Source organism: Canis lupus, chromosome 15, assembly GCF_011100685.1.
Source record: "Canis lupus familiaris isolate Mischka breed German Shepherd chromosome 15, alternate assembly UU_Cfam_GSD_1.0, whole genome shotgun sequence".
Lineage (NCBI taxonomy): Eukaryota > Metazoa > Chordata > Mammalia > Carnivora > Canidae > Canis > Canis lupus.
Window position 1 is genome coordinate 46,040,681 of NC_049236.1, and position 25,509 is coordinate 46,066,189.

General features: G+C 35.5%; 2 long non-coding RNA genes across 17 annotated transcripts in view; one reads left to right on the top strand and one right to left on the bottom strand.

The window, feature by feature from the left end:
* Positions 1–1,856: 1,856 nt before the first annotated feature.
* Positions 1,857–21,286, bottom strand: LOC111098911. The gene is made up of 3 exons (XR_005369991.1): positions 20,569–21,286; positions 13,916–14,025; positions 1,857–2,021 (listed from the first exon to the last, which is right to left on the bottom strand). It is a non-coding gene; the product is annotated as an uncharacterized LOC111098911 (long non-coding RNA).
* An 86-nt stretch (positions 21,287–21,372) lies between these two features.
* Positions 21,373–25,509, top strand: part of LOC119869365 — a 61,019-nt gene continuing 56,882 nt past the window's right edge. For 15 of the 16 annotated variants that reach the window (XR_005370843.1, XR_005370849.1, XR_005370850.1 and 12 more), the window contains exons 1-3: positions 21,390–21,447; positions 22,023–22,329; positions 23,583–23,658. This is a non-coding gene — a long non-coding RNA (uncharacterized LOC119869365). Of the gene's footprint in view, positions 21,448–22,022; positions 22,330–23,582; positions 23,659–25,509 lie in introns of all 16 variants that reach the window. The other variant, XR_005370848.1, reaches the window with a different exon arrangement.

The following is a 25,509-nucleotide window of genomic DNA, read 5'->3' on the forward strand; positions in this document are numbered from 1 at the left end:
CCTCTCTCTCTCTCAGATAAATAAATCTTAAAAAAAAAAAAAAGAAATATAGGGAAAATATCAAAACCAAGATTCAGCTGAAGTGTTTTCTTCCAGGGAAGGGGAAGGGGAGGGTGAGGGAATAGGAAACAGTATTTTTCACCACTGATGTTGTAGGGCTTTTTGAGTCTTAAAAGCAGGAATGATAATAATGTTGATTAAAATAAATGTGGAAGAGGCTGAGGCCCAGCCCAGCTATGAAATGTGCTAGGACAGAATCTGAAGTTACCGCATCTTAATTCATATCCTAGTTATGCTCCGTGACTTATTATGTGACCTTGGGCATTTTAACCCTACAACCCTCAGTCCTCTCAAATTAAAATGGGGGTTATGGTGATTAGCAATGTCTGGAGCATTACAAGCACTCTTCTGTTCACTGAATGCAGCAGAGGGCCTACTGTGTATCAAGCACAGCTACAGACATTTGGGATATATTAGTGAATATAAAAGATCCCTGCCCTCTTGGAGCTTGCTAGAATTAGTGGGGGACATACAGACAAGAAACAATAAAATACTACTAAATAAATTATATAGTGTATGAAAAAGTGACAGGTGACATATGCTATGGAATAAAATAATACTGGGAAGGGGGAATCCAGACTGCTGAGAAGGAGAAGACGGGCAGTACCTGCAATTTTTTTTAATAAAAGATTTTATTTATCTATTTATTCATGAGAGACACAGAGAGGGAGAGGCAGAGACACAGGCAGAGGGAGAAGCAGAGGGAGAAGCAGGTTCCATGCAGGGACCCTGACGGGGGACTTGATCCTGGGTCTCCAGGGTCACGCCCTGGGCTGAAGGTGGCGCTAAACCACTGAGCCACTCAGGCTTCTCAGTACCTGAAATTTTAAATGAGTTAGTCAAGAAAGGCCTCATGAGAAGGTGACTTTTGAAAAAAGACTTGAAGGAGTAGGGAAGCAAATCATTCACATATTTGGGGTAAAGCATCTGAAAATAGAGGAATAACCAGCTCCAAATACCTAAGTAGGCATGTGCATCGTGTGTTAGGGAAAGAGCCAGGACGTGGATGGGGAGAGTAGCAAGAAATTAGGTCAAAGAGGAAATGGGACCAGTGAAATCATGAAGAGCCTTGAAAGCATGAGCAGGACTTTGGCTTTACCTAGAGTGAAACAAAGAGCCACCGCAGGGACCCGAGCAGGGTGACATGATCTGATTCACTGAGGCAAAAATCGCTCTAGCTGCTATGCTAAGAATAAAGCATAAATGGGCAATGATGGAATCTGGGAAACCAAGAGGAGGTGAGTACAGTGTCCCTTAAGACAGTGGTGGCTCAGACAGGCAGAGCTAAAGAGAAGTGACTGGGTTTTCTATACTGAATATATTTAGCTCTAATTATCCACTACCCAAGATGATGCAACAAACTAAGACAGAAATTATGAAGCATGCTATACAACATCCCAGTCTCTTTCTGAATAAAGAAAAACTAAAATGGGAAAATTTAAATTGAAATATAGTATTAGTTTGTCCTTATGTATCTTAACAAAATCTATAAGGGATGCATTTCCTCTCCATTGTAAAGTCTGCGTTATTATGTAGCTCTTGACATTTGTATACCATAAAGGGATCTGGGATTTAAAGGAGCCTGAGCATTTATACACATGATACGATGTTCATTTCTCTTACTTTGCACCCTATCTAATAGAGTAGGTATGATTTAGGTGCTATTTAGGTGAAGACTTATTCATGGAATATTATTAAATTAGGTATGAATCTTAACCTCAGATAGATTAATAGTGAGGGAGAGTACACAAGCATAAAGATTCAAGACACGTAAGAAAGAGGTCAATGCCCATAGAACTAGTTGGGTTTAATCACTCAAGGGAGTTCTGAGGAGAGCAGCTATTCCTTTCAGCTTGGGGGAGGATCGGGAGGTGGTATGTGAAAGGCTCCAGGCAGGAAGTGACATCTGTGGGACTGTTTATATCTGGATGTCGCAACATGAGGCAGAAGGCTGGGTATTCCTGGCAATGAAAAAAAAAAAAACAATTTTAAGCACATAGGTAGAATATTTCAGTACATATAAGAGGAAAAATAATTTCTGAAGAGTCGCTGGAGCATAGGGCATGGGAAGAAGAAAGCTGGAAATTCTGAGAAAAAAAAGGTGAGGAAAATCATATTAAAAAGAGTCTCAACATTGCCAGATAAAGGACTTTGGATAAAGAACATCACAAGAATAAATAAATGCTAGGGACAATCCAGTTATCACACAATTGCTTTACTGCGTTCAACCGAGGCATCGACCACTGAGCTGGCTGTGACTTTCTCAACTGTCAAATTCACTGTCCAAGAATAGTATGTGGGCAGAAATTTCAAGGTAAAATTTAAACTGCCAGCCAAAAAAATGTATTTTCTATTTTAATTTTCATTGAGGATTTCTTTACCTTCGGATGCTTATTTCTGTATGTTGTTTTGCTTTCTATCCAAAGTCAAGGAAGAAATGATAGCAATTCTCTTTACCTCATCTCCTGCATCCCTCCTTTCCAGTTTTAGGACAACAGCACCATCAGCAGATCTAATGACCAACCTTGTGCTTTGGGTTAATTTTTATTTCAAGTCACAGGGGTCCAAACCCAAACCAAACAAGCACCCTCATAAACCATATCAAAGAAAAGTTTAGATGCTATATAAGCCTGTAGCCAGCTTTTGCATCTCAGTGAACATGACTTCAGCAATTTGGCTAAGCACTTTTGTTGTGTTCCACAAATCTCGTGCATGCCCTAATAAGTAGAAATGTAGCACCCACTCAGCAGGCTGTAAGATTTTCTGTAACCCAGATTATCTGGAGAGCTCTCAGCTTTATGATGGAATTTTCTAGTCTTTAGCAAAGTCCCACGATCCCCCTTTCTGCCAATAATAACAACAGCTAACATTTGTTAGAACAGACTCTGTTCTAACTGCCATGTGCAATCCCATTTAGTCCTCACAATTCTGTGATACAGGTGCAATCATTTTGTCCATTTACAAATGAGGAAACCAAGGCACAGAGAAGTTAATTAGCCATCATAGAGCTAGAAAGTAAGTGAATGAATGAACATTTCTCTACTCTCCATGAAGAGTTTGCAGTCTCTGCCAGCAGCTCTGACCTGATTCTTTCCTCTCCAGCAGGGTACTGTCCTGGATCTGCGAATGAAGTCTTCAGACTATACCTTACCCCCTACCACCATTATTCTGTTATTTTACCAGAACTTTCATTATTTTATCTTCAGAGTTTTTCCCCCCACTGTGTTTCATCATTTTCAAATGTCAGATTAATTTCTCACCATGTAGACCCTTCTGGAGACCTTAACATCATGGTTCATCAAAACCATGCTAGAATCCATAACTCAATCCGGACAAAAACTGAGAATTAAAATGTCATTACCAGAATGAGTAGGGGAAAAAAAGACTGTTCTCCAGCTGCATATACATCTGTGTATTTCTTTGGATGTTGACTTTGAAATGCTAAAACACTGCCACATGGAAAAGATTCATCGTCTTGTAGTTTATATATCTGAGTACACAAACATATGCTTGTTAAATGTCCGGAGAACCTAGTTTACAATGCCACCTAATTCAGTCAACGCAGTCAGAGGTCTTTAAGTAATTTTATACAAATTTGTGAAAACAGGTGTAGTGTTCTTGTTCATAAATAAATTGATAGTTTTGGGGTACCTAGGTGACTCAGTCAGTTAAGCGTCTACCTTCAGGTCAGGTCATGATCCCAAAGTCCTGAGATGAAGCCTCACTCAGTAGAGAGCCTGCCTCTCCCTCTCCCTCTGCCTCTCCCTCCCTGCTCGTGCTCTCTATCTCTCTCTCACATTCGCTCTCACTATTTCAAGTAAATAAATAAAATCTTTTTAAAAATAGATAAATAAACTGAGTTTTAATTGGATCACTGATCTAAGAAAGTGGTCCAAAGAATCCATATTCTCCTGTATATGTAAAGAATATTTTTACAGAATATGTAAATAAATTGCCCTTAATCATTTTTATAGAAAAAGGGGATAAAGAACATTAAGTTATGTTTATATTTCTCTAAATTATCTTCCAATTTTTGTCAGTGTACATACATAAGCACATTTTTATGTCATTGTATCATGTGTTCATTCTCTTTTTTGTATTCTACTTTTTCTTCACTTTATCTAATATTCTTTTGTACCTAAGTAAACCTCATACTTGCATTTTTGTGTCACAGACTAGTTTTATGGTGCTCCTTTGCAATACTACTGCTGTTTACCACCACCCCCTTTTCTGGCTTTTGGAGTTGCCTTATTTTCTCCTATTTTTAAACTGAACTATTTTTAAGATCTTCATATAATTTACATTTTTCTCTTTAGGAAAACATCCATAGAGCACTAGCTTCAACTAAATTTTAGCTTTTTGTGAACTTTTTACCTAAATTTAATTGAGAGTCTAATTTAACACACACACACACACACACACACACACACACACAGCAATGCAAAGGAAAACTCTAAACCCTAACTTTACCCACCAAATTAACCTTACCCACACTCTTTTCCTCTAGGACTCCTTGGAGCCTATTCTGAGCATCAGTGTAATGGAGAGTCCCAGAAGTGGAATCACCACATCAAGATGGAGAAACAATGTTAAAGCCTTTTCTTTTTTTCCCCTTCAACTTTTCCAGACTACTCTCAAAAGGATGAAAGCAATTGACAATGCTAGTAGCTCTTCATAATTGTGCCTTTCTCAAGCCCACCAACTGCCATTGTGTTTTGCTATAATTATTGATTAATGGTATTTAAATAAGTATAAAATGGAGCCCAAACACTGTTTTAGAATCCATACCCTCAATTTTTGTCACAGGCTGATTTATTTTCCCCTTATTTTTTATTTTCTTGTGAGTCTACATACTATCCTCTCATCTCCATTTTGAATTGGCTTTTAGTATTAGTATGACACACTTATATAAATTTGTGCAGCATGTTTATAACTCCTATATTATTTTAAATTACATGGTTTTTTCCTCATACATAGCATATAGATTTTGCTACAAATTTTATCTATCATTTTTTCCGTCCTGTTGTTGAGGGTTCAGAGGTCGATCAAATTGGGAGCAATTTGGGCTAGCCTGAAATGAATTTGCTGTCACTAGTTCTTACCTCTATATAGGCTATTGTATGGTTTGTCCAAATAAACAGCTTGGAATAAGTCAGAAAAAAAATGGGAGGGCCACATCAGAACTTTCCATCTTATCCATAATAAAATCCTTGGGTTTCTTCAGTGGTTAGGAATTTATTTTCTAATTATAAATTTCTTGTCTTGTACCAAAAGGTGGTAGAAAAAATTTACAAAGGAATATGTATAGTATAATAAGGTCAAAATAGAATTAGAATTAGGAAATTAGAAAAAGGGAAAATCTAAATGGATGAAAATATCAAGGTCAGGTAAAAAACACAACGTTAGAATAAGTGTGTAGTGTCTTTTTTAAGTCTTTCAGTGCTTTTCTTTTTGATAAATCTGGAATTTTTTATTGCAATATGAGGCACATTTATCAGTCATCCAGTTCTTTTTTTTCAAGATTTTATTTATTTATTCATGAGAGATACAGAGAGAGAGGCAGAGACACAGGCAGAGGGAGAAGCAGGCTCCCTGTGAGGAACCCGATGTGGGACTCGATCCCAGGACCCTGGGATCATGACCTGAGCCGAAGGCAGATGCTCAACCACTGAGCCACCCAGATGCCCCCATTCAGTTCTTTTCTATACCATTTCCCAGTTGTCCCTGCTATATTTAGTGATTAGTGTGATGCCATTCTCTGTGTTCTAGTGTTTCTGATCTTTCACCTTTCATTCTCTTAAAATAGTTTATGAGTTCTTCTGAAATTTCAATGTAATTATGTTTTCTCTTTTTAGTCAAAATACATAGCTTATTTATAATATGCCTTATTTATTAGAACAGATTTAGATGCACAGAAAATTACAGATAGTATGAAATTGCCAAATGCCCCTATCTAGTTTTCCCTATTACTAAAGTATTACATTAGTAGGTTGCATTTGTCATAATTAAGGAACCAGTATCGATCTATTATTAACTAAAATCCATACTTATTTTAGATTTCTCAAAATTTTCCCTAATGTCCTTTCTTCTATTCCAGGATGCCATCCAGAGTACCAGATTACATTCTATCATCATGTCTCCTTAGGCTCCTCTTTGACTGTAATAGTTTCCCAGACTTATTTTTTTTCTTTGATAACTTCAATACTTTTGAGGGTGATCACATACATTATAGAGTATCCCTTTCCAAGAACTGAATTATGCCTACCCACAATTCATATGTTGAAATCCTAACCCTCAATGTGACTGTATTTGGAGCAAGGGTGTGTGAGGAACTGAGGATATAAGGATGGAGTTCTAATGTTTGGGCTGGCACTCCGATAGGAATAGGAAGAGACACCAAAGCTCTCTCTCTCTGCTATGTGAAGACACAAAAAGGAGGCATCATCTGCAAACCAGGAAGAGAGCTTGCCCAGGACTTGACCATGCTGGCACCCTGATCCCAGACTTCTAGCCTCTAGCACTGTGAGAAACTAAATTTCTGTTGTTTTAGCCTCCCAGTCTATGGTATCTTGTTACGGCAGTGAAAGCTGACTAATATATCCCTCAATTGGGATTTGTCTGGTGTTTTTTCTCATGATGAGACTGGTGTTTTAGGTTTTCGGGAAGAAAATCACAGAGGTAAAGTGCCATTTTTCGTTCCATCCTATCAGGAGTACCTACTATCATCATGGCTCATCACTATTGATGTTGACCTTAACTAATCACCTGGATGGAGCAGTGTTTGTCAGATTTCTTCCATAGTAAAGTTATCTTTTCTCCCCTTTTCCACACTGTCCTTTTGGAGAGGAAATCACTATACACAACCCACACTTAAGGAGTTAGGAATTATACTCCACCTCTCTGAGGGCACAGTGTCTAGGTAGGTTATTTGATATTCTTCAGCATGGGAGATTTGTCTCTTCTCTTCCTTTTATGTATTAATTCAATTATTTATTTATATCAGCATAAAGGAGGAGAGAAAGGAGGCTACACAGGAGTAGAGCAGGAGAAATGCCCTTGCCCCATGTGAGATATAGCACTATGTGAATCTTTTCTTCTGGGGTACAGGCATTTCACAACATTTACTGTTACCCTTCCCTCCCTACCAGGGGCACAGGGAGATTTTCTTGGTTGCTCAGTATAAACATCTGGTACCATTCCAAAGGTAAAATCCTTGTGGCTTCACTCTCAGACTACTGCACACTCAGCCTCCAGCAATTCATCAGAATTACTATTTAAGTTCATGCCTCCAGTGGCCTCTGTCTAGGTGGGCAGATCTTAGCTGGGACTTTGAATTCCTCTGTGTCTCAGATTTGGACATGGTGGTTTGCCCTGTGACCTCAATTCCATCATGAGTCAAGCAGTCACTGATTTTCAATTTGTTCAACTTTTTCTTATAGTATAATGACAACCTCCAAGCTCTTTACATGCAGGAGCTGAAACTGACATGAGGTTCTAATACCTGTCACTTTGTAAATTGGGTTTTAAAATCATATGTAGCAAGAAAAAAATCATATGTAGTAAATCAGGAACAGGTATCTCCTTTTAAAACATTTTTATAACTTTGCCTATAAATTATTCCACATAAACTTTAACCAATATGAACAGCTTCTATATACTAACCATAGAAATTTTGGTATCTTTGCCATTTTTTTTGTTTTTCTTTATGAAAGAAGTTACTACCTTTAAGTAGACTAAGCTACAAAAAAGGCAGCAGAGCTGATTTAAAGCCAGATCCTTACTATTTTTCTTCAGAGAAAAGGATAAAGAAAGATAAGAATGTTGCTTGTAATTACCAAGAATTTCTAGTTAGATAAGATCTACAAATTTTAATTTGTAATAGGAAGCCCAGAATTAAAAACTGAAATTGCTGGAAACTCAAAAGGAGAGAATGTCTGTATAAATACAGAGAACAAACTGATGGTTGTTAGAAAGGGCAGGGGGTAGGAGGCTGGACACAACGCGTGAAGGGGACTTGGGAGACACAGGCTTCCAGTTATGGAATGAATAAGCCATGGGAATAAAAGGAATAGCATAAGGAATACGATCAACAACATTGTAATAGCAATTTAATGGGATAGATGGTAGCTACACTTATGGTGAACATAGCATAGTTATAAACTTGTCAAATCACTAAGTTATACACCTGAAATTAATGTAACATTGTGTGCCAACTTTACTCAAATGAAAAAATATATAGCAATAAGTAAGCATATAGATACGTGAACATAGAACTGTATAAAACTATATACTAGAATAAGTATATGAAATAAAAAATGGTCAATACCTCAATACTTGTGCTATTATATGTATGACTAGAAAGAAATATATGGGAATATAAAAAAAAGAAGAGAAGCTCTGAAACCATATATGAGTGGGTTTCAGGAGCCAGGACTACAGGCCACCTATGCAAACTAGCCTTTAAACCTTCAGTACAGGGATCCCTGGGTGGCGCAGTGGTTTGGCGCCTGCCTTTGGCCCAGGGCGCGATCTTGGAGACCCGGGATTGAGTCCCACGTCGGGCTCCCGGTGCATGGAGCCTGCTTCTCCCTCTGGCTGTGTCTCTGCCTCTCTCTCTCTCTCTCTCTCTGTGTGACTATCATAAATAAATAAAGAAAAAAAATATTTAAAAAAATAAATAAACCTTCAGTACAGACTCTGTTTTTCTCGTTGGGGCTTATAATCTTATAAATCTCGAGGTGCCAAGATTAATACCCACATACTTAATATTTTTATCTTTATATATAAAATTAAGTAATAGCTAAATAGTAATTAATGTGCAATGCTTCCAGAGCTCCCTTCCAATCTGAAAATTTGCTAAATTTGTTACTTTGAATAGTGTTGGTTAATTCCATAATTTCTATGACTTTCTAATTTATATGTGTATTTTTATAAGAAAGTTATTTCTAAAATATTTTTCTCCTTATTTTTATGTATGATTCTGTTGTCTTTTCAAAAAGTTAAATTGGAAATGGATGAAATGAATGTTATGCTAAATAGCAATGGTGGCAGGACAGATCCTCATCTTGCTCCTGGTTCAAGGAAACAGCTTCAGTATTTCTGAAGTGAATGTAATATTTCTCCATTTGAAAAACATACTATTAAAAACTATTTTGTGTGCATAGTAACTTAATCAAGAAAAGATGGCAAATTTTATCGAAAACCTTCCTCAGGTCAACTAAGCTCCAATTGTGGACTTTTGTTTTCTCTCTTGTTAATCGATAACCGTTATTTTTGTCACACAGGAGCCTCAGTTTATTGCAGTACCTCCATTCAAATAGAGGATATTATTCATCTTCTATATAACTATATTTTGCTTGCTAACTTTTCTGCAGTTTCATTTTATCCTTAATGTTTACCTGTAAGTTTCCTTTTTCTTTTATAATTTGATACTGTTCATAGGCTTAAATTTAAAACTATATTTTATTTTCAAAACTATACGTTTTATTTAAAAAAAATCAGGTAACATTTTAGAAAAGTGTATTTTCCAAAGAACATATATTTCAAAACATATATTTTGAAAACTTGGAATTGACAGTTTTACAATATTCAAGAACAGTTGTCAATTTTCTTTTTCTCTAGTTTGTGTTCCTTATTTCTTGTGCTTTTTTGTTTTGTTATCAAATTTATAATTAATCATTTAACTTGATACCAAATTAATTAATAAACTGGGAATGGTAATGAAGAAATGATTTAAAGTACATCTTAAAATGATCTTTTGTATTCCTAATCTCAACTAATATTTTCTCTTTTCTTATCATTTAGAACCAGTTTTTAAATAAATCCTATCAGTAGTATACTCAATTTACTATTTCGATGTTAAATGTTTATTCATTTTCTATTTTATTCCATCCTTTAGCTTTATTTCAGCATTTCCTTTTGCAATTACATGGAGTTTTATAGAAGAACATATTTTAAGAATAGTTTATGGCATTTCTATGGAAAGAAAAAACAAATAACATCTACTTTGCTTAGTACACATTGGTCTTTACTCCTGTAAGAGTTAACAAGTCCATTATATTATATGAAAATGAATTTACCGAGGTAGAGCTAAGATACCTACAGACCAATTGTCAGACTAGATATTCTATCATTGAGTTATTCATCATTCAAATTCCGAAACAGAAAAAAAAAAAATCTTTCAAATATACAGAAAAATACAGAGGTCATGTAAAAGATTTAAAAGGGATGGTTGCATTGGGTCTCTGCCTTTTATATACTCATGCTTTCAAAGGTTTATAATAAGAACCCACAACTAGATTGACATACAGTACTGACTCCTATCAGTCTACACACCACCACCAGGGCAAGAACTTCTCTCAGATCCTTGCTTCCAGATGTGACTCACCTCACTAAAGCTCAGCCAACCTTTTACATTAAAGAACTTCCTTTCTTCACAGTGCTTTCAAATTCTAATGAGATCTCCAGAAGTCTATTGCGAAATACCTGTGGCCCTTTACGCACTTTCATCACTGGCTCATAAACAACTCTTCTTTTATCTTCAAACAGTCTACGTGGGTTTCAAAGTTTATTTTTTTAAAAAGTTTTGTTCAACGATACAATTCTAGAAGATTTTATATTTTTGTCTAAAAGCCAATGAGCTTTTGGCTTTGAGGAATTTCTTTTTGTACTTAAAGACATCTTCAGTTTACATTTTTGCTGATCATAGAGCTGAAAGGTTCTGTCAAAAATAACAAGTTGTGAACTTGACTAATCTTTGTCCTTAAAATATAAGGCTAATCCAAATAGGGTCGGTGAAGCTTCTCTTTACCCTCATGCTGCTAATGATAGGAGGTAGAATAAACAATTAAAAACTTACAGTGCAGCATTTACACATTACAGCATACTCTGAGACTGAGTGACTTTCATTTTTCATCCTCTTTTATACTGCTGTCTTTTTAAAGTAAAATCCCAGGCATTAAGCCACTGCCACAAAACAATGGGGGTGGGGGGCAACCAGTAACCAGAGTATTGCTTTTAAATAAATATTAGGACTAAAAATAAATAAATATTAGAACTGCAAAACATCCAGCTCCAGACTAGCTCAGAAGCTCCTGAGAGGCAAAAGCCAAGTCTCGTTCATCTTTGTAATCTCTCTCCCTTAGGACTGTCATGGGTGCAGTTCTTCACCCCTATCAACAAGGTCTGTCGCCTTCAGTCCACACAGAGTCTCCATACAAACTACAAAAAGACATCTCTTCCTCATGTAAAAGATTTAAGTCAGTATAGTATATATTTCTTAGTTATAGTAACTACAACAAAGGCGAAGTCATTCTTCATTAAATTCACAAATCAAATTACTGAATGTAAAACAATAAAAATTCAAAATTGTAAATGTAAAAATTAAGAATGCCAACTAATTTCAATTTAATACTTTGTTTAAAATAATTACACAACATGCTTTCTTGTCAAATAAATTATTACAGCAATTTTAATCTTTATTTGTAACTATGTTTCATTCCATAAAAATGGCCACTTGGTTAGACTACATTTTTTGCAATACTATAAGGCCTAAAACTATGTTTAATAAGTTTTTGATTGGAGAATAAATTCTGCACTGCCCCTGGCGGATTTAAATATAAACTGAGAACCAGGTAAGTCTTTGGGGTGAATTAAGGCTACACGATGATGTTCCATCTGTTAATCTTTACCATGTTCATAAGTCAATTTCAATTGTAAATTTGTATGTACTTGTAGTAATTCATTTGTACAATTTTTCAAAGTATATATGTCATCTAGAACAGAAGTTAGCAAACAATGGCTCACAAGCTGAATCTGATCCACCATCTGTTTTTGTGCAGCCCATGAGCTAAGAATGGCTCTTGCATTTTTAAATGATTAGAACCATGTTAAAAGAATAGTATTGCATCACACATGAAAATTTTATGAAACCAAAATTTCAGCATCCATAAATAAAATTTTATTGGAACACAGCCAAACTCATTTGCTTATGTGGGATCTATGGCTGCTTTTATACTACAATGGTAGAGTTGATTAATTGAAACAGACCATATGGCCCACAAAGTCTAAAATATTTATGATCTAATCCTTTTGCAAACCCCTGACCTAGAACTCTAAAAAGGCTGTAATAATGTTTTTCTTTTTTTTAAGCTTCTTAACTTTTTATTTTTTTATTTTTTATTTATTTTTTTTAAGATTTTATTTATTTATTCATGATAGAGAGAGAGGCAGAGACACAGGCAGAGGGAGAAGCAGGCTCCATGCACCGGGAGCCCGATGTGGGACTCGATCCAGGGACTCCAGGATCACGCCCTGGGCCAAAGGCAGGCGCCAAACCGCTGCGCCACCCAGGGATCCTGCTTCTTAACTTTTTAAACATTTTAATTCTAGCATCATTATCCTACAGTGTTATGTTAGTTTCAGGTGTGTTACTGATTCAACAATTCTTTTTTTTTTTTTTTTGATTCAACAATTCTATACATTATTATTCAGTGCTCCTCTGTGATAGTTTGCTAATACTGAAAAAATTTTTAAAATCATAGTCCTATTGTATCACTATTACATATTAGTAGTAATGGTCATATTATGACACTATTGCTATATATTACTATTTTGTATTATTCTGATCTATATTTGCTGCATGTTATTATTCTTTGCAAGTCTATACCATTAATATATCTATCGATATATTTAGGTATTTAGGTATTTCTTATTACATCATCAGCAATTTCCGAAAGAGCACCACACTCTGCTTTCTAACACAGTTTTTAGCGACATAATGTTACCAGTTGACATCTCCATCACATATTTGACGAAGGCTTTTAAGATTTTTCTGTATTCAGTAAATGTGTTATAAATACAATTCAATGTTTGGCTGAAGTTGAAAAGTAGTTCATTAGTTCTTAAACGATAATTAAAATTTAGTAGTGTCAAAAATATTTTTTAACTGTATTGTTAAAGTTTAAAGAATGCACAGATAAAAGAATTATAGATTCTTTTGTACAATCTGTTGTCTTCTATATATACTTATGTTATTTGTCCTTAAGACATGAGGGTAATCCCAGAGGGGTCTATGAAGATTCTCAAATTATTTTTGTCTTTAAAATTGTTTTTTTAAGGTGTGTATTCTAGAAGAAATGTACATAAGTCTTTAGTTATTTAACTTACATGGAAAAATTCCAACCCAAGAACTCACATATGGAAATACATGCATCTCTATAATCCACAAATCTAATAATAATTGCTCTTTACTCTATTTGGCATATATCAGGAATTGTATCTAAAATAATTAAGTTGTGTTTTACACTTATTATCCAAACAATTCTGCTATAATTTTATAATTTGGCTTTGTATCCCATCCCCTAAGAAGAATGATATGTTGCAAATGTTTGTATTCTGTGTATATGTCTTCCAAGGTATTATAAAATTCTGCTGTAGTTTCTTAAAAATACAGCAAGTCACCATTGTTCCATTAAGGTTTTCGAATAATTCTCTGATGCTATACCTAGCCTTGCCAAAAACTGAACCATGCATATTAACAGGACAGTCATAGAATGCTAATATTTTTCTCTTTCTGAGTAATCTCTGTTAGCACTAAGAGTTATAACATTTTTCTACAAGATTTCAATTTTGAATACTTACATTACTGTTAATGTGCATTTTACTTTTTTCATGTTTACTAAGAATATGTAATAAAAGCTGACAATCATTGCACATTTTCTTTCATTAGTGAATTTTTTTTTCCTATCCCCCAAGTATTTGTAATAGAGAAAAAAAATCTATATAGAATAATATAATCTAACCATTTCCAACATTTGGAAGAAACTGAGTATAATCATTTCTAAAATATTCTTACCTATAGTTTTTTTGGGAGGGCTGTTAAACTTTCTTGCAATTGGATACATTTCAACAAGAGAGGCATATCCTTTTATTTCATATTCAAGTTAGATGACCATGAACCTGAATCTGCAAATAGAATATTCAGTTTAATAAATTCTTTTGTATTTTTTCCTCTCCAAGTTGTTCTTGAAATTCGTCATTTAGAATTGACACTGAAGTGGAATTAACATCCTCCTCCATTACTGACATATCTATGCTCCATTCTGCTAAAAATTATGTTTCTGAAGTCCTTTAATTTTTCATCCTGTCATTCCACCTATTTCTCTGGAACATTTATTTAACCAACCAAAATTTCTTTTTCATCTTCTTTTCCAAAAATTTCCCAATGATTTGTTTTCTGATATTAATAATTTATTTAAATTTTCTTTTCAGCTCCCAAGAGGAAATAGCACCTTTTCCCAAAATTTGTAATATTTTAAAATATTATATAACTTGTCCCCAGATTTTAAGAGGTTAACTTTTGTTACAAAACTTCCATAGTAACAAAAAAGCCAATTATAACATAATTAACAAATTGCTAATCTCTAATTGGTATCTATGCAAAACATACTTTGTAGATTATTAATGGAAATTGTATCATTACATAGTAATTTGTGTCATAATGTAAGAACTTGTAGATTAATTTGTAATTTAGCAGTATAATTCTGGTCCAGGAAACAAATAGCAGATGGTATAAACTGTAGCATATGATACCCAATTAAGCCAATCTACTAAAACTAATAGAGGATTTCTTTTTAAGGATTTTCACCAAGATATTCAATAAGAAGCTCCTTGTTTAAAGTTCAGGTTACTGGATCAAAAGTGTTTTCTTAAAGGATTTTATTTATTTATTTGAGAGAGAGAGAATGAGAGGTGGGAGGGGCAGAGGGGGAGAGAGAGAGAAAGAGAGAGAGAGAGAAGCAGACTCCTTGCTGAGCAGGGAGCCCATCTCAGGCCCAGAACTGTGACCTGAGCCAAAGGTAGATACTTAACCAACTGAGCCACCCAGGCGCCTCAAATTTTTTTGATTATTAAGCTCATTACTCTTTTACAAGTATAATTAAATTAAAATTTATAATTAAAGTATAATTATACATATTTTATCTGTGTAATAACAGTTATTAACACTTACCCAACCTTCCATATTTTTAATGTCTTTTTAAAAATGGATGTCTAGTTGACACATGATGTTGCATTAGATGGGCTTTCACATAAACAGCGAGAATACAACTAGTATACAAGAAGTGGTTGATATTTTTTTAAGATTTTATTTATTTATTTGTAAGAGACAGAGAGCATGAGTGGAAAGAGGGAGAAGCAGACTCCCCGCTGAACAGGAAGCCTGATGTGGGACTTGATCCCAGGACACTGGAATCATGACCTGAGCCAAAGGCAGATGCTCAACCAACTGAGCCATGCAGGTGCCCCAAGAAGTGATTGATTTTTAATGTGAGACAACAGTAGGCCAGCGGAAAAAAAAGTAAAGAGATAATATTATATTTCCAAGAGCATACATTCAATTCATAAAAGAATGTATTAAGCACATGCAATATTCAGCACTGGACCCCCATCCTAGGAGGAGAGATAAGCAATACACAGATTGAGTCTATACTGCCAGAATATGATATGTACAACAAAATAGAGAAGGTGCCATGGGAAAATAAAGGAGAAAGAAACCACTTTAATGAGGAAGGATGGTGAAAGCTTCATTCATTGATTGACCAAATCGATGGAGGACCTACAATGCACAGGAACTATTTTTAGTGCTAAAGCAAACAAAACAGCAAGAATGGTCACCCTCATAAAGCTTACTTACACTCCACTGAAGGAAGCAGACCACAAGCAAATAAAAACGAAAATATCTGTCAAAGAGTGCAAACTACTATGGAGAACAACAGCAGCAGAAGAGAGGAATGTGCTGGAAAAGTACAATTTTAGATAAGATGTTCAGGAAGGCCTCTTAGGGAGAGACATTTTAGCGAAGCCCTGATAGAAGCAAAGGAATAAATCATGTGAATCTTGGGACTATCATGCAGGTTGAGAGAAGTGCTTGTGCTAGAGTATGAATGGTGTGTTGGAGGAATGACACAGTCAAGGCACAATATGAAGGCCAGTGTGGCTGAGGTGGAGGGGAAGTCAACCTGTATGGAAAGAGAGAAAACGAGGGACAGATCATGTAGGGCCTTGGGAACCACTGTGAGGGCTTTCCTCCTAGTGAGAAGGGAAATAATTAGAAGTTTTGAGCAGGGGAGTGCAAGAGCAGACTCAGGAGAAGCAAAGATGAAAATTGGAAGACAATCAGGCAACTATCTCAAAACTCTGACTGCATGTGATAAATGGCTCAGACTGGGGTGATAGCAGTGTAGGAGTTCTACAGTGGTCATAGAAGAATACTCAAATCTCTTAACAGACATCTTTTGAGTGCCTACCAGTTGGCAGGTACTGTATCTGGAGCAAGGGCTAGGCCTTACTTTGGAATCCTTTGCATGAACCCTCTGGACTTCATCAAAATCCCAAACTCTATTGAAATTGAAACCATCCCCCCTAAAATATCCCTCATTGCTGTCTCAGGCCATATTGACCTCCTGGGTTCAGATTCCAGCCTAGCCCAGACTACTTCTTGCTACAAACCAAGAATCTGGTGACTTGAACTCCCTCCTTTCCATTGTCCATAAAAGGAGGAGGTGGAAACTTTCATAGCACACTTGGAGGATAGCACCCAACCATCCTAGACACCTCAGATAAGAACATATACAAAAAGCAGGGCTGGAAATATGAGACTGGAAAGGTAGGCTTGATCTGTTGAACATTTGTACTTTTTCCTTAGGGCAAGGCCCATGGACATATGTCTTCTATCACATGCTTTTTAATCATTGTTGTAAATTGGACTTTGTTCGGCAGATATTCACTCATTTTTCCTAGGATCATAGATTTACCTGGTTATTTATCAGACAAGTTTAGCATATAGAGCTGCTGTAATCTTGCAAAATGAAAAGAGAAAGATTCTCACATGTCTGACTGAGAAAATTAGCCCCAGGCCTTGAGAGAAAAGTGTTTCCAGATCCTTCTGAATCACTTTTATCTGTGAGATAAAAATTTTTAAAATAAATTGTTTATTTGATTCTTCTGAAAACCATGTGTATTAATTATCATATCTGCCTTTGAGATTCCAAATTTAGAAGTAATAAAACAGCACTAGTCAATTACATTATCAATCTTTAAGCAATGTCTTGACTGATTTGCACTACATTGGAAAGCCCACACAGTGAGAAGTTAGATGTGCCTGAAGTTCCCCATTTAAAATGTGAAATTATTTTTTAATGAATACAGAAGCAGAGAGATTTCACCTTAGAAAGAGAAAAGGAGGGATGCCTGGATGGCTCAGTGGTTGAGGGTCTGCCTTTGGCTCAGGTCATGATCCTGGGGTCCTGGAATCGAGTCCCACTTCAGGCTCCCCACAGGGGAGCCTGCTTCTCCTTCCGCCTATGCCTCTGCCTCTCTCTCTGTGTCTCTCATGAATAAATAAATAAAATCTTTTTTTAAAAAAAAAGAGGAATAAAGACAAGGAGGTCAGAAAGAAAAAAGCTATTTTTCTCTACCAAAGACCTCAAGATTTTTCGTCAGTGGTATCGGCAACTAATTATGTTCATATGGAATAGCAGTAACAGCTGCCCTTTTTCAAGTAGTTTCTATTTACAAGCATCATGCACACATAACCCAGTTTAAATTTACAGAACCTTTTGGATAGGTACTATTACCATTTTGCCAATGTCAAAATAGAGGCTCCTCAGCAAGTCTGGGGAATTTGTCTGAGCTCACACAGATAGCTAGGCCTGTATATTAGCCACCATTCCTCACCATCTTCCCATAGGGAATCCACCAAAATGTCTCATGTGGAACATGGTCATCAGTGTGCCATGTTGGACTGTAATGCAGAACGCTCTCTGCCCCACACGTTACAGAGCAATGCTTCATAATAGTATTGAAGGTGGATTTTGCTATGGAGCTTGTCACTTAAAATTTGTTGATCAAGTATTTGGAAAGTTAAATGGAACAAGTAAAAGGTTATTAGGAAAAGATTACTTTTGCCTCTCTCAAAGTGTGAGATACATCCTTTTATTAAACCCTACAAACTCCCTGGATTTTTCATAAATTGTCAACAAGAAAGAAAAAAGAGGAATATAATCTACTTTGAGGAAAATGAAGATAAAATTTCACATCATCCTCAAATAAAGTCATCACACCTTGCTCTCTAAGCCTTTGTAGTCAGAGAGATTTTATAATAAGATTTTATAAAAAATAAGGTACTTTTTTTTTAAATCCCCAAAAGCCTGTCCCCTGATCAGCTCTGGGCTTATGCTGTTAACTGATTAGCATATAGTAGGCTGACCTCAGCTCCTCCTCTGAACTTCTCTATGACTAGTGAGAACATGCTTTCTTAGGACATGTCCATACTCGAGCTTTCTTGGGCTCTCGTCCATATTTCACTTGCCTCAAAGTTTAATGGCAATTCCATCATGAGAATATGAATCACACATGTTGAAGTTATAGATTCTCCAATATTCTTGTGCAAGGTGTGCTAAGCCTCATGTTTTATTTGGCTCATGTGACTTGGCTAAAGGGCACGCCTAAAGTTCAATGGAGCTAAAGAAGAGCCACCTCCTAGCCTTATGGTTTCCTTGTGGTGTTGCATTAAGTTTTAAAATACACATATACTTCCTTTTTTTCTTATGTTCTTCAGCATCAGTCAAAACCAAAGGCTTTGCCTACCTGATCAATAATTTTTAAAATCAATTCAGTAAGAGGAAAATTGATTAAATGGATTATTTTTTCACGGAATAGAAGAAACTACCAACACAGCAGATTTTTCATACTACAACTGTTTGTGTTGATGCTAAAATGACAAAACACAAAATAGACAGTGTATATGTATAACATAAAATAAAGCCTAGCCTCCGACATGATAGGTGATAAGGCCATGGCCTTCCTTTGAACCCTGCCTCCCAGCACTCCATTTTATGATCCCTCTTCTCCAACACACCAACCTTCTCTCTGTTCCTCAAAGAAAACGAGCTTGTTCTACTGGGGCTCTTCACCTTGTGGCTCCCTCTGCCCAGAACACTCCGCTCCCAGGTTCGATACATGGTTTGCTTCTACTTGTCACTCATGACTCACTTTATGCATCACCCTCAGACCTGCTTTCCCAGGTCACCATTCTCCCTCCCCCCACCCCACACACATATACAACGACGAGGCAATCTCTCTCTTTGCAGCTCTTTTTTCTTCACTATCTGAAGTAGCTTGTTCATTTGTTTGTTTAGCTGAATTCTGTCTGTCTCCCATCTAATATAAGCAACCTAAGAGCAAGGTCCTTGTCTGTCTTGTTTACCAGTATATCTCCAGAGAGTAGGACATTTGCCTCACAGACTGCTCAATTAATAATTGCTGTATGAATTAACAAATGAATAAATATATAAATGAATGAATGAATGAATGAATGAATGATTTCAATGAAAGTTGTAGCAAATCCACTAACACTAAACATATCCAGGAGTTATGACAAGGCAGCAGTCTCCTACAGCAGAGGCGAATGACTTTGGGAAAAAGATTCTGTCTTTGATATTCCTCCTTATGCTTAGATGAACTCCAAACAATGCAAAAGAGGCAGTTCTTTTTATTGCCATGTCTAGGCTTCTCCCCTTGTGCCAAAAGATGATTTTCCTAAATAGAAGCCAACAAATAGAAACCTATCATATAGAAACTATGTACTTTCTTCATAATTAAAGGGATTCCTCCATAAGCAAACAATTCTGAGTTTTTTCAATTTAATAATGTATTCCAAACACTATTTTTGCCATTCTCCAGGTATAAAAATTGAAAGTAAGCAGTTCACATTCTTTGGTTCTATTTAATCCTGTTTAATTTCTGGACATTTCCATTTGCACATTCTCCCTCTCTCTCCTCTGCCTCAACCTTTTCTCTTCCTGACAAGGTGTGTCTAAGTTGAAGATAAAAGGAAGGATTCATGGGCCACAGCATGGGTATATCTTGAGTCATCTCTGCAGTCAGAGAGACAAAGAAAACAACCATGTTCTATAACAAAATGTTTGAAAACTGAAAAGCCACTCATAGTGGCTGTCTGACTCTTTTTTTTTTTAATTATGGAGACAGAAATACTTCTTTTTATTTAATACTATATATAGAAATTTAATAACTCAAAACACATGCCATCCTACTAAACACTGATTATCATTTTTGTTGTTTATCACTCAAACTGTTATATTCATATATATAATACATTTTACTGTTTTTGAGGCAAAAAAATGGAATATTTACTATTTATCTCAAATGTCTATTCACCATGTTAAAAATACATGAAAATAACCACCAAAAAAATAAAATTTCTTTTTATCTAGAATTTAAAACATTTGAGATTTAATGACCGACATTTAATAAGTAGTAATAGCAGTGATAAAATAAATAAAAGAGAAATAATTTCTACTGATGTAAGTGTCTTCACATTTAGGCAGTTTTGACAAATTGCCACATGAAAAATGTTTAGTCAGTACATTGATTAAAAATTTTAAAAATACGTATATACTATGGGCAAGGAGTCGACATTTCACTTACCTAGCATTTCCTCTACAGAATGAATTTCTCTGGCTTCACAACAGGCTTTATGCCCCATTTATAAGCTAATACCATAACCTGCCCCTAAGCTAATATTCAGATAAAATGAGGCAATTTGATAACTCAAATTGATCTTCCAGTAGCTTTCACCTTTAGCAGGCAAAAGCCTCTGTGTGCTGACTGACCTATTCAACCTAATCTTAAATGCATATAGCTGGGTTTTTGCTGCTTTAAAAACTGTATTGAGAAAATGATATGATGACCACCTCCCACCACAAGAATGTCTTCTGTGCCTATTTTCATTCAAAAGTGCAACCATCACAGATATTTTAAGACTAGGTCAGCCATTGTCATTTTAGTCTAACAACATATCAGATGGGGCCTACCTGTGGCAATAATGAGAGTCCCATCCCATGTAAGAAAAGCGTCTTTTAAAAAAAAAAAAAAGTGTCTTTTCTTGCATACAGTCATCACCCCTGACGTGTGGGGGATATGTTCCAAGATCCCCAGTGAATGCCTGAAACCATGGTTCATACCAAACACTATATATACTATGTGTTTTCTTACAAATACAGAACTATGATAATGTTTAATTTATAAATTAGGCATAGGCAGAATTTAGCAGCAATACTAATAGAATAATTATAACAATATCCTGTAATCAAAGCTATGTGACTATGGCCCCTCTTCAAAATATCTTACTATACTGTACTCATCCTTCTCTTGATGATGTGTGATGACAAAAGGCCTACATGATGAGATGAAGTGAGGCGGGGTAACATAGGCATTGTGACACAGCCCTAGGCTACTATTCACTTGAGAAGGACCTGAGGATACTTCAGAAGGAGAAACATCTGCTTTGGGACCAGATGACCGCAGGTGACTGAAACCAGGGAAAGAGAAACAACAAGGGGCGGGGAGGGGACTGCTACATAGACTGTTGATCTATGTTTGCCTGGGAATTTACATAAAGTAAAAAACTAAAAAGGAAAAACAGTTGAAACCCTAGAAACTGCTTTCGGCTGTAGTCTAGGGAGAATTTCTCAGATATTAATTTCTATTGTTGACTAGCCTCTAAAGAGAGAGAAGAAAACATTTTTCTGAAAGTAGAATAAACTTTCTTGAATAGTTTCAATTTCACTGAGGCTGGCAATAATGTGAAGCTTCCTGGCTATCACTTTAATAATAGAATGTATGAACAGAACATATTGGTAAAAAGAGCTGTCAGACTACTGTGCTATAAATAAATCCCCAATGAAAAGTTTTTATATTATTATTTTTTAAAAGGGAGAGCTCAGGTTCTAATGTTAAAACACATGTAGTTTACAGGGATAATATGCAAAATCTTTTCAATACCTCATGAAAGTTTGTTTTTTGGAAATTTCATCCAAGTTCACTTGATTTAGTGCTAAGAAAGAAAAGAGAAACTGACAGCTGTTCTTCTTCTCTAACAGGCCAACCTCATGACCAGTCATCATTAAAACACCCATTAATTTAGATCACCACTCATTGCATTATGGGGTTAGATGGCACACTGGCTTGGAAGGGGTGGATATGAACGTGTTTATGTGTGTGCGCTGTTGGGGATTTGCTGTCTTGAATTCAATTTGATTGAGCAATAGGACAGAAGCCTCTGTACCCCTGGCTGCACTTTCCTGCAGGAAGGACGTCCCCTCAACCTATAGGAATGTATTTGGTGCCTTGCCATCTCTTTACATGTATGTGTGTCTGGGTTTAATTACAAACTACCCTTCCCCTCAGGTAAGCCACTCTACTAAATCTTATGGATTTTACTAAAGTATTAGGATAATGGGAAGGTACATATCAATGCTACAATCTATATTTCTACTGAAGTTAAGAATTTGGAATTCAGCTGTATTGAGTATTTGATATTTTGCATTGCTCACACAATGATGAGCAAGTTATTCAGGGTCCTTACATTTATAGGGCTTATTTTTAAAAAATGCTAAAGGAAAAGCCTTATACCTTTTCCTAAATACACTTTCATCATAAGGGTATTTTTCCTTTTATCTTCAAAATTGCTTTTGGTTGAAAATCTGAGGATAGACCACAGCTATTTGTCAAAAAGAATATGGAAATATCAAAAGCTGTCCAAAGAAATGAACTGCCTCAAAGGCAGTGCTTGTAAGGTAGACAGCCATGTGACTTGGGTTGTCAGGGCTTTTTTTGCCAATGAATGCTTTTTGAAATTTTGTAATTACTTTTCTAAACATAGAAAAATTGAAGAAGACAGCATGGAATTCCAATTATCCCGACTGAAATAAACAAAGTATTAGCAACTCATCAGACATTCTACTCTCTTCTTTCTCTTCCTTCTGTGTTTTTACTTGGCCACTTTCCCATTCATTAATTCATTTATTGAGACAACAAAATTTTTATCACTAGGCCAAACTCAAAGTTCTTCAGATGAACATTATGTCTTAGAAAGGTCCACTGCTTGGGTTTTAAACTGTATCTCTTTAATATACACTGAGAAGAAGCCTATATTTATACTGGCTAATGAGTTTATGAAGTAAGGGATCTATTCAATAAAGGATGGAAAAGTTTCACTGTTATCCTTCAGAGAACAGCCTAACCAAGTCTGTTTTTTACTTTGTTCTGAAAAATATAACGCATAAAGAGAAGTGCATAAAACTAATCTTAACAAATCATTATACAGCAAACCTGCCTACCTACCACATAGTTAAAATTTCATTCCAAATCAATTCCACCACTCACCTAAATGAAATATTTTCCTGATTTTTGTGGAAATTTTTTTCTCACTTTTCTTTAAAGTCTTATCCAGCATACATCCCTAAATACCATAGTTTTTGAACTTCATAAGGATGGTATCATACAGTATGTATTCTTTTGTGAGTATAGATTCTGCAGCTTACCATTGATATAATTTGTCCATGATATCCCACTCAGCTATAGACTTTATACTTTCTTTAATGAATAATATTATATTGCATAAATATACACTATTTCTGTGTCCTTTCTTCTGTTAACAGGAACTTGGGATGCTTCCTCTTATTGGGGCTATAATGAATCCAGCTACTATGAGCATTCTTGGATGTGTATTCAGGGGTATGTGTGCCTGCATTTCAATAGAAGTGTAACTGGCAAGTCATAGAGATCATAATACTTTAAATTTTAGAAAATATTGCCTACTATTTTGCAAAATGTTTGTACTAGTTACATCCCTACCAGCTGTATATGAGAGGTTTTGTTTTGTTGTTTTTCATTTCATTTTTTAAAGATTTTATTTATTCATTTGAGACAGAGAGACAGAGAGAGGGAGAGCATGAATAGGGGGGAGAAGCAGAGGGGGAGGGAGAAGCAGACTCCCTGCCAAGTGAGGAGCGTTCCATGGGGCCCCATCCCAGGACCTGGAGATCATGACCTGAGCCGAAAGCAGACGCTTGACCATCTGAGCCACCCAGGTGCCCCTGTTGTTTTTCATCTTAAACATTCTGTTGGGTGGGGCATTTTATTGCCCATCTTTCATAGTTCATAAAAGTAGGAAAAAAACTCAGAATACAAAACTTTGACCAATATGACCAAACTGGCAATTATATAGTGCCATACCCAACAACAGAACCCACATCCTTTTAAAGTGCACATGGCACATTCACTAAGATATTTCAAGAAATTTCAAAGAATTGTCCTCTAACTGCAACAGAACTGAATCAGAAATCAACAAAAATAATAGAAAATCCTCAAATATTTGAAAAGAAGACATAAAATAAGATACTGTATATTGATGTAATAACCACTGTTGAAAATGGTTTGGAGTTTTTTCAAAAAATTAAAAATATAAATACCATATGATCCAGTAATTCCACTACTAGGTATTTTCCCAAATCAAACAAAACCACTAATTTGAAAAGATATATGCACTCCTATGTTATTACAGCATTATTTACAATAGTCAAGATACGGAACCTAAGTGTCCAACTACAAATGAATGGACAAAGGAACAAACAAGCAAACAAAATAGAAACCGACTCATAAATAGAGAAAACAAATTGGTGGTCACCAGAGGGGAGGAGAATGAAAGGATGGGTGAAATAGGTGAAGGAGATTAAGAGATACAGTCTTTCAATTATAAAATAAATTAGTCACAGAGATGAAAAATACAGTATTGGGAATACAGTCAATAATATTGTAATAATGTTAAGTGGTGACAGATGGTAATGATACTTACTGTGATATGTAATGCATAGAATTGTCAAATCACTATATTGTACAAGAAACTAATAGAACATTGTATGTCAAGTATACCTGAAGAAAAAAATTTTTAAGTCATATGAGTGGTCAATTAGTATCTGAAAAAATACTCAGTATCATTAGTCATAAGGGGAAGGCAAACTAAAGTCACAATGAACTATTACTTCATTCCAACTAAAATCATTAAAACTAGAAAGACTAACAATACTAAGTGTTGACAAGTGTCATGGGACAATCAGAAATACAGTATGTCAGGCAGTACAACATGGTACATTTGGGAAAATAGACAATTTCTTTAAAAGTCAATATACACTTACTTTTTTTTTTCACTTACCTTTTAACCCAACACTTTCACTCCTAAATTTTTACCCAAGAAAAAAGAAAGCATATTTCTACAAAAGGAATTATAAAAGAATATTTATAATAGGTTTTTTAAAATAGCCCCAAATTGGAAATAATCCAAATGTCCGTCAACAAATAACTGGATAAGCAAATCATGGTATAATATTATAATGGAATATTTTTAGCAATGAAACATGATGAAATATTAACACACAGAACTCTATGAATGAATCTCAAAAACAGTATAATTTTTAAAAAGCCAGATACCAAAGAGTACATTATATTAATACCATTTATGGATTCTATTTCTAGAGTAGATAACTCTATTCTTTGATAATCAAAATTAGATAAATTATTGGAATAGGG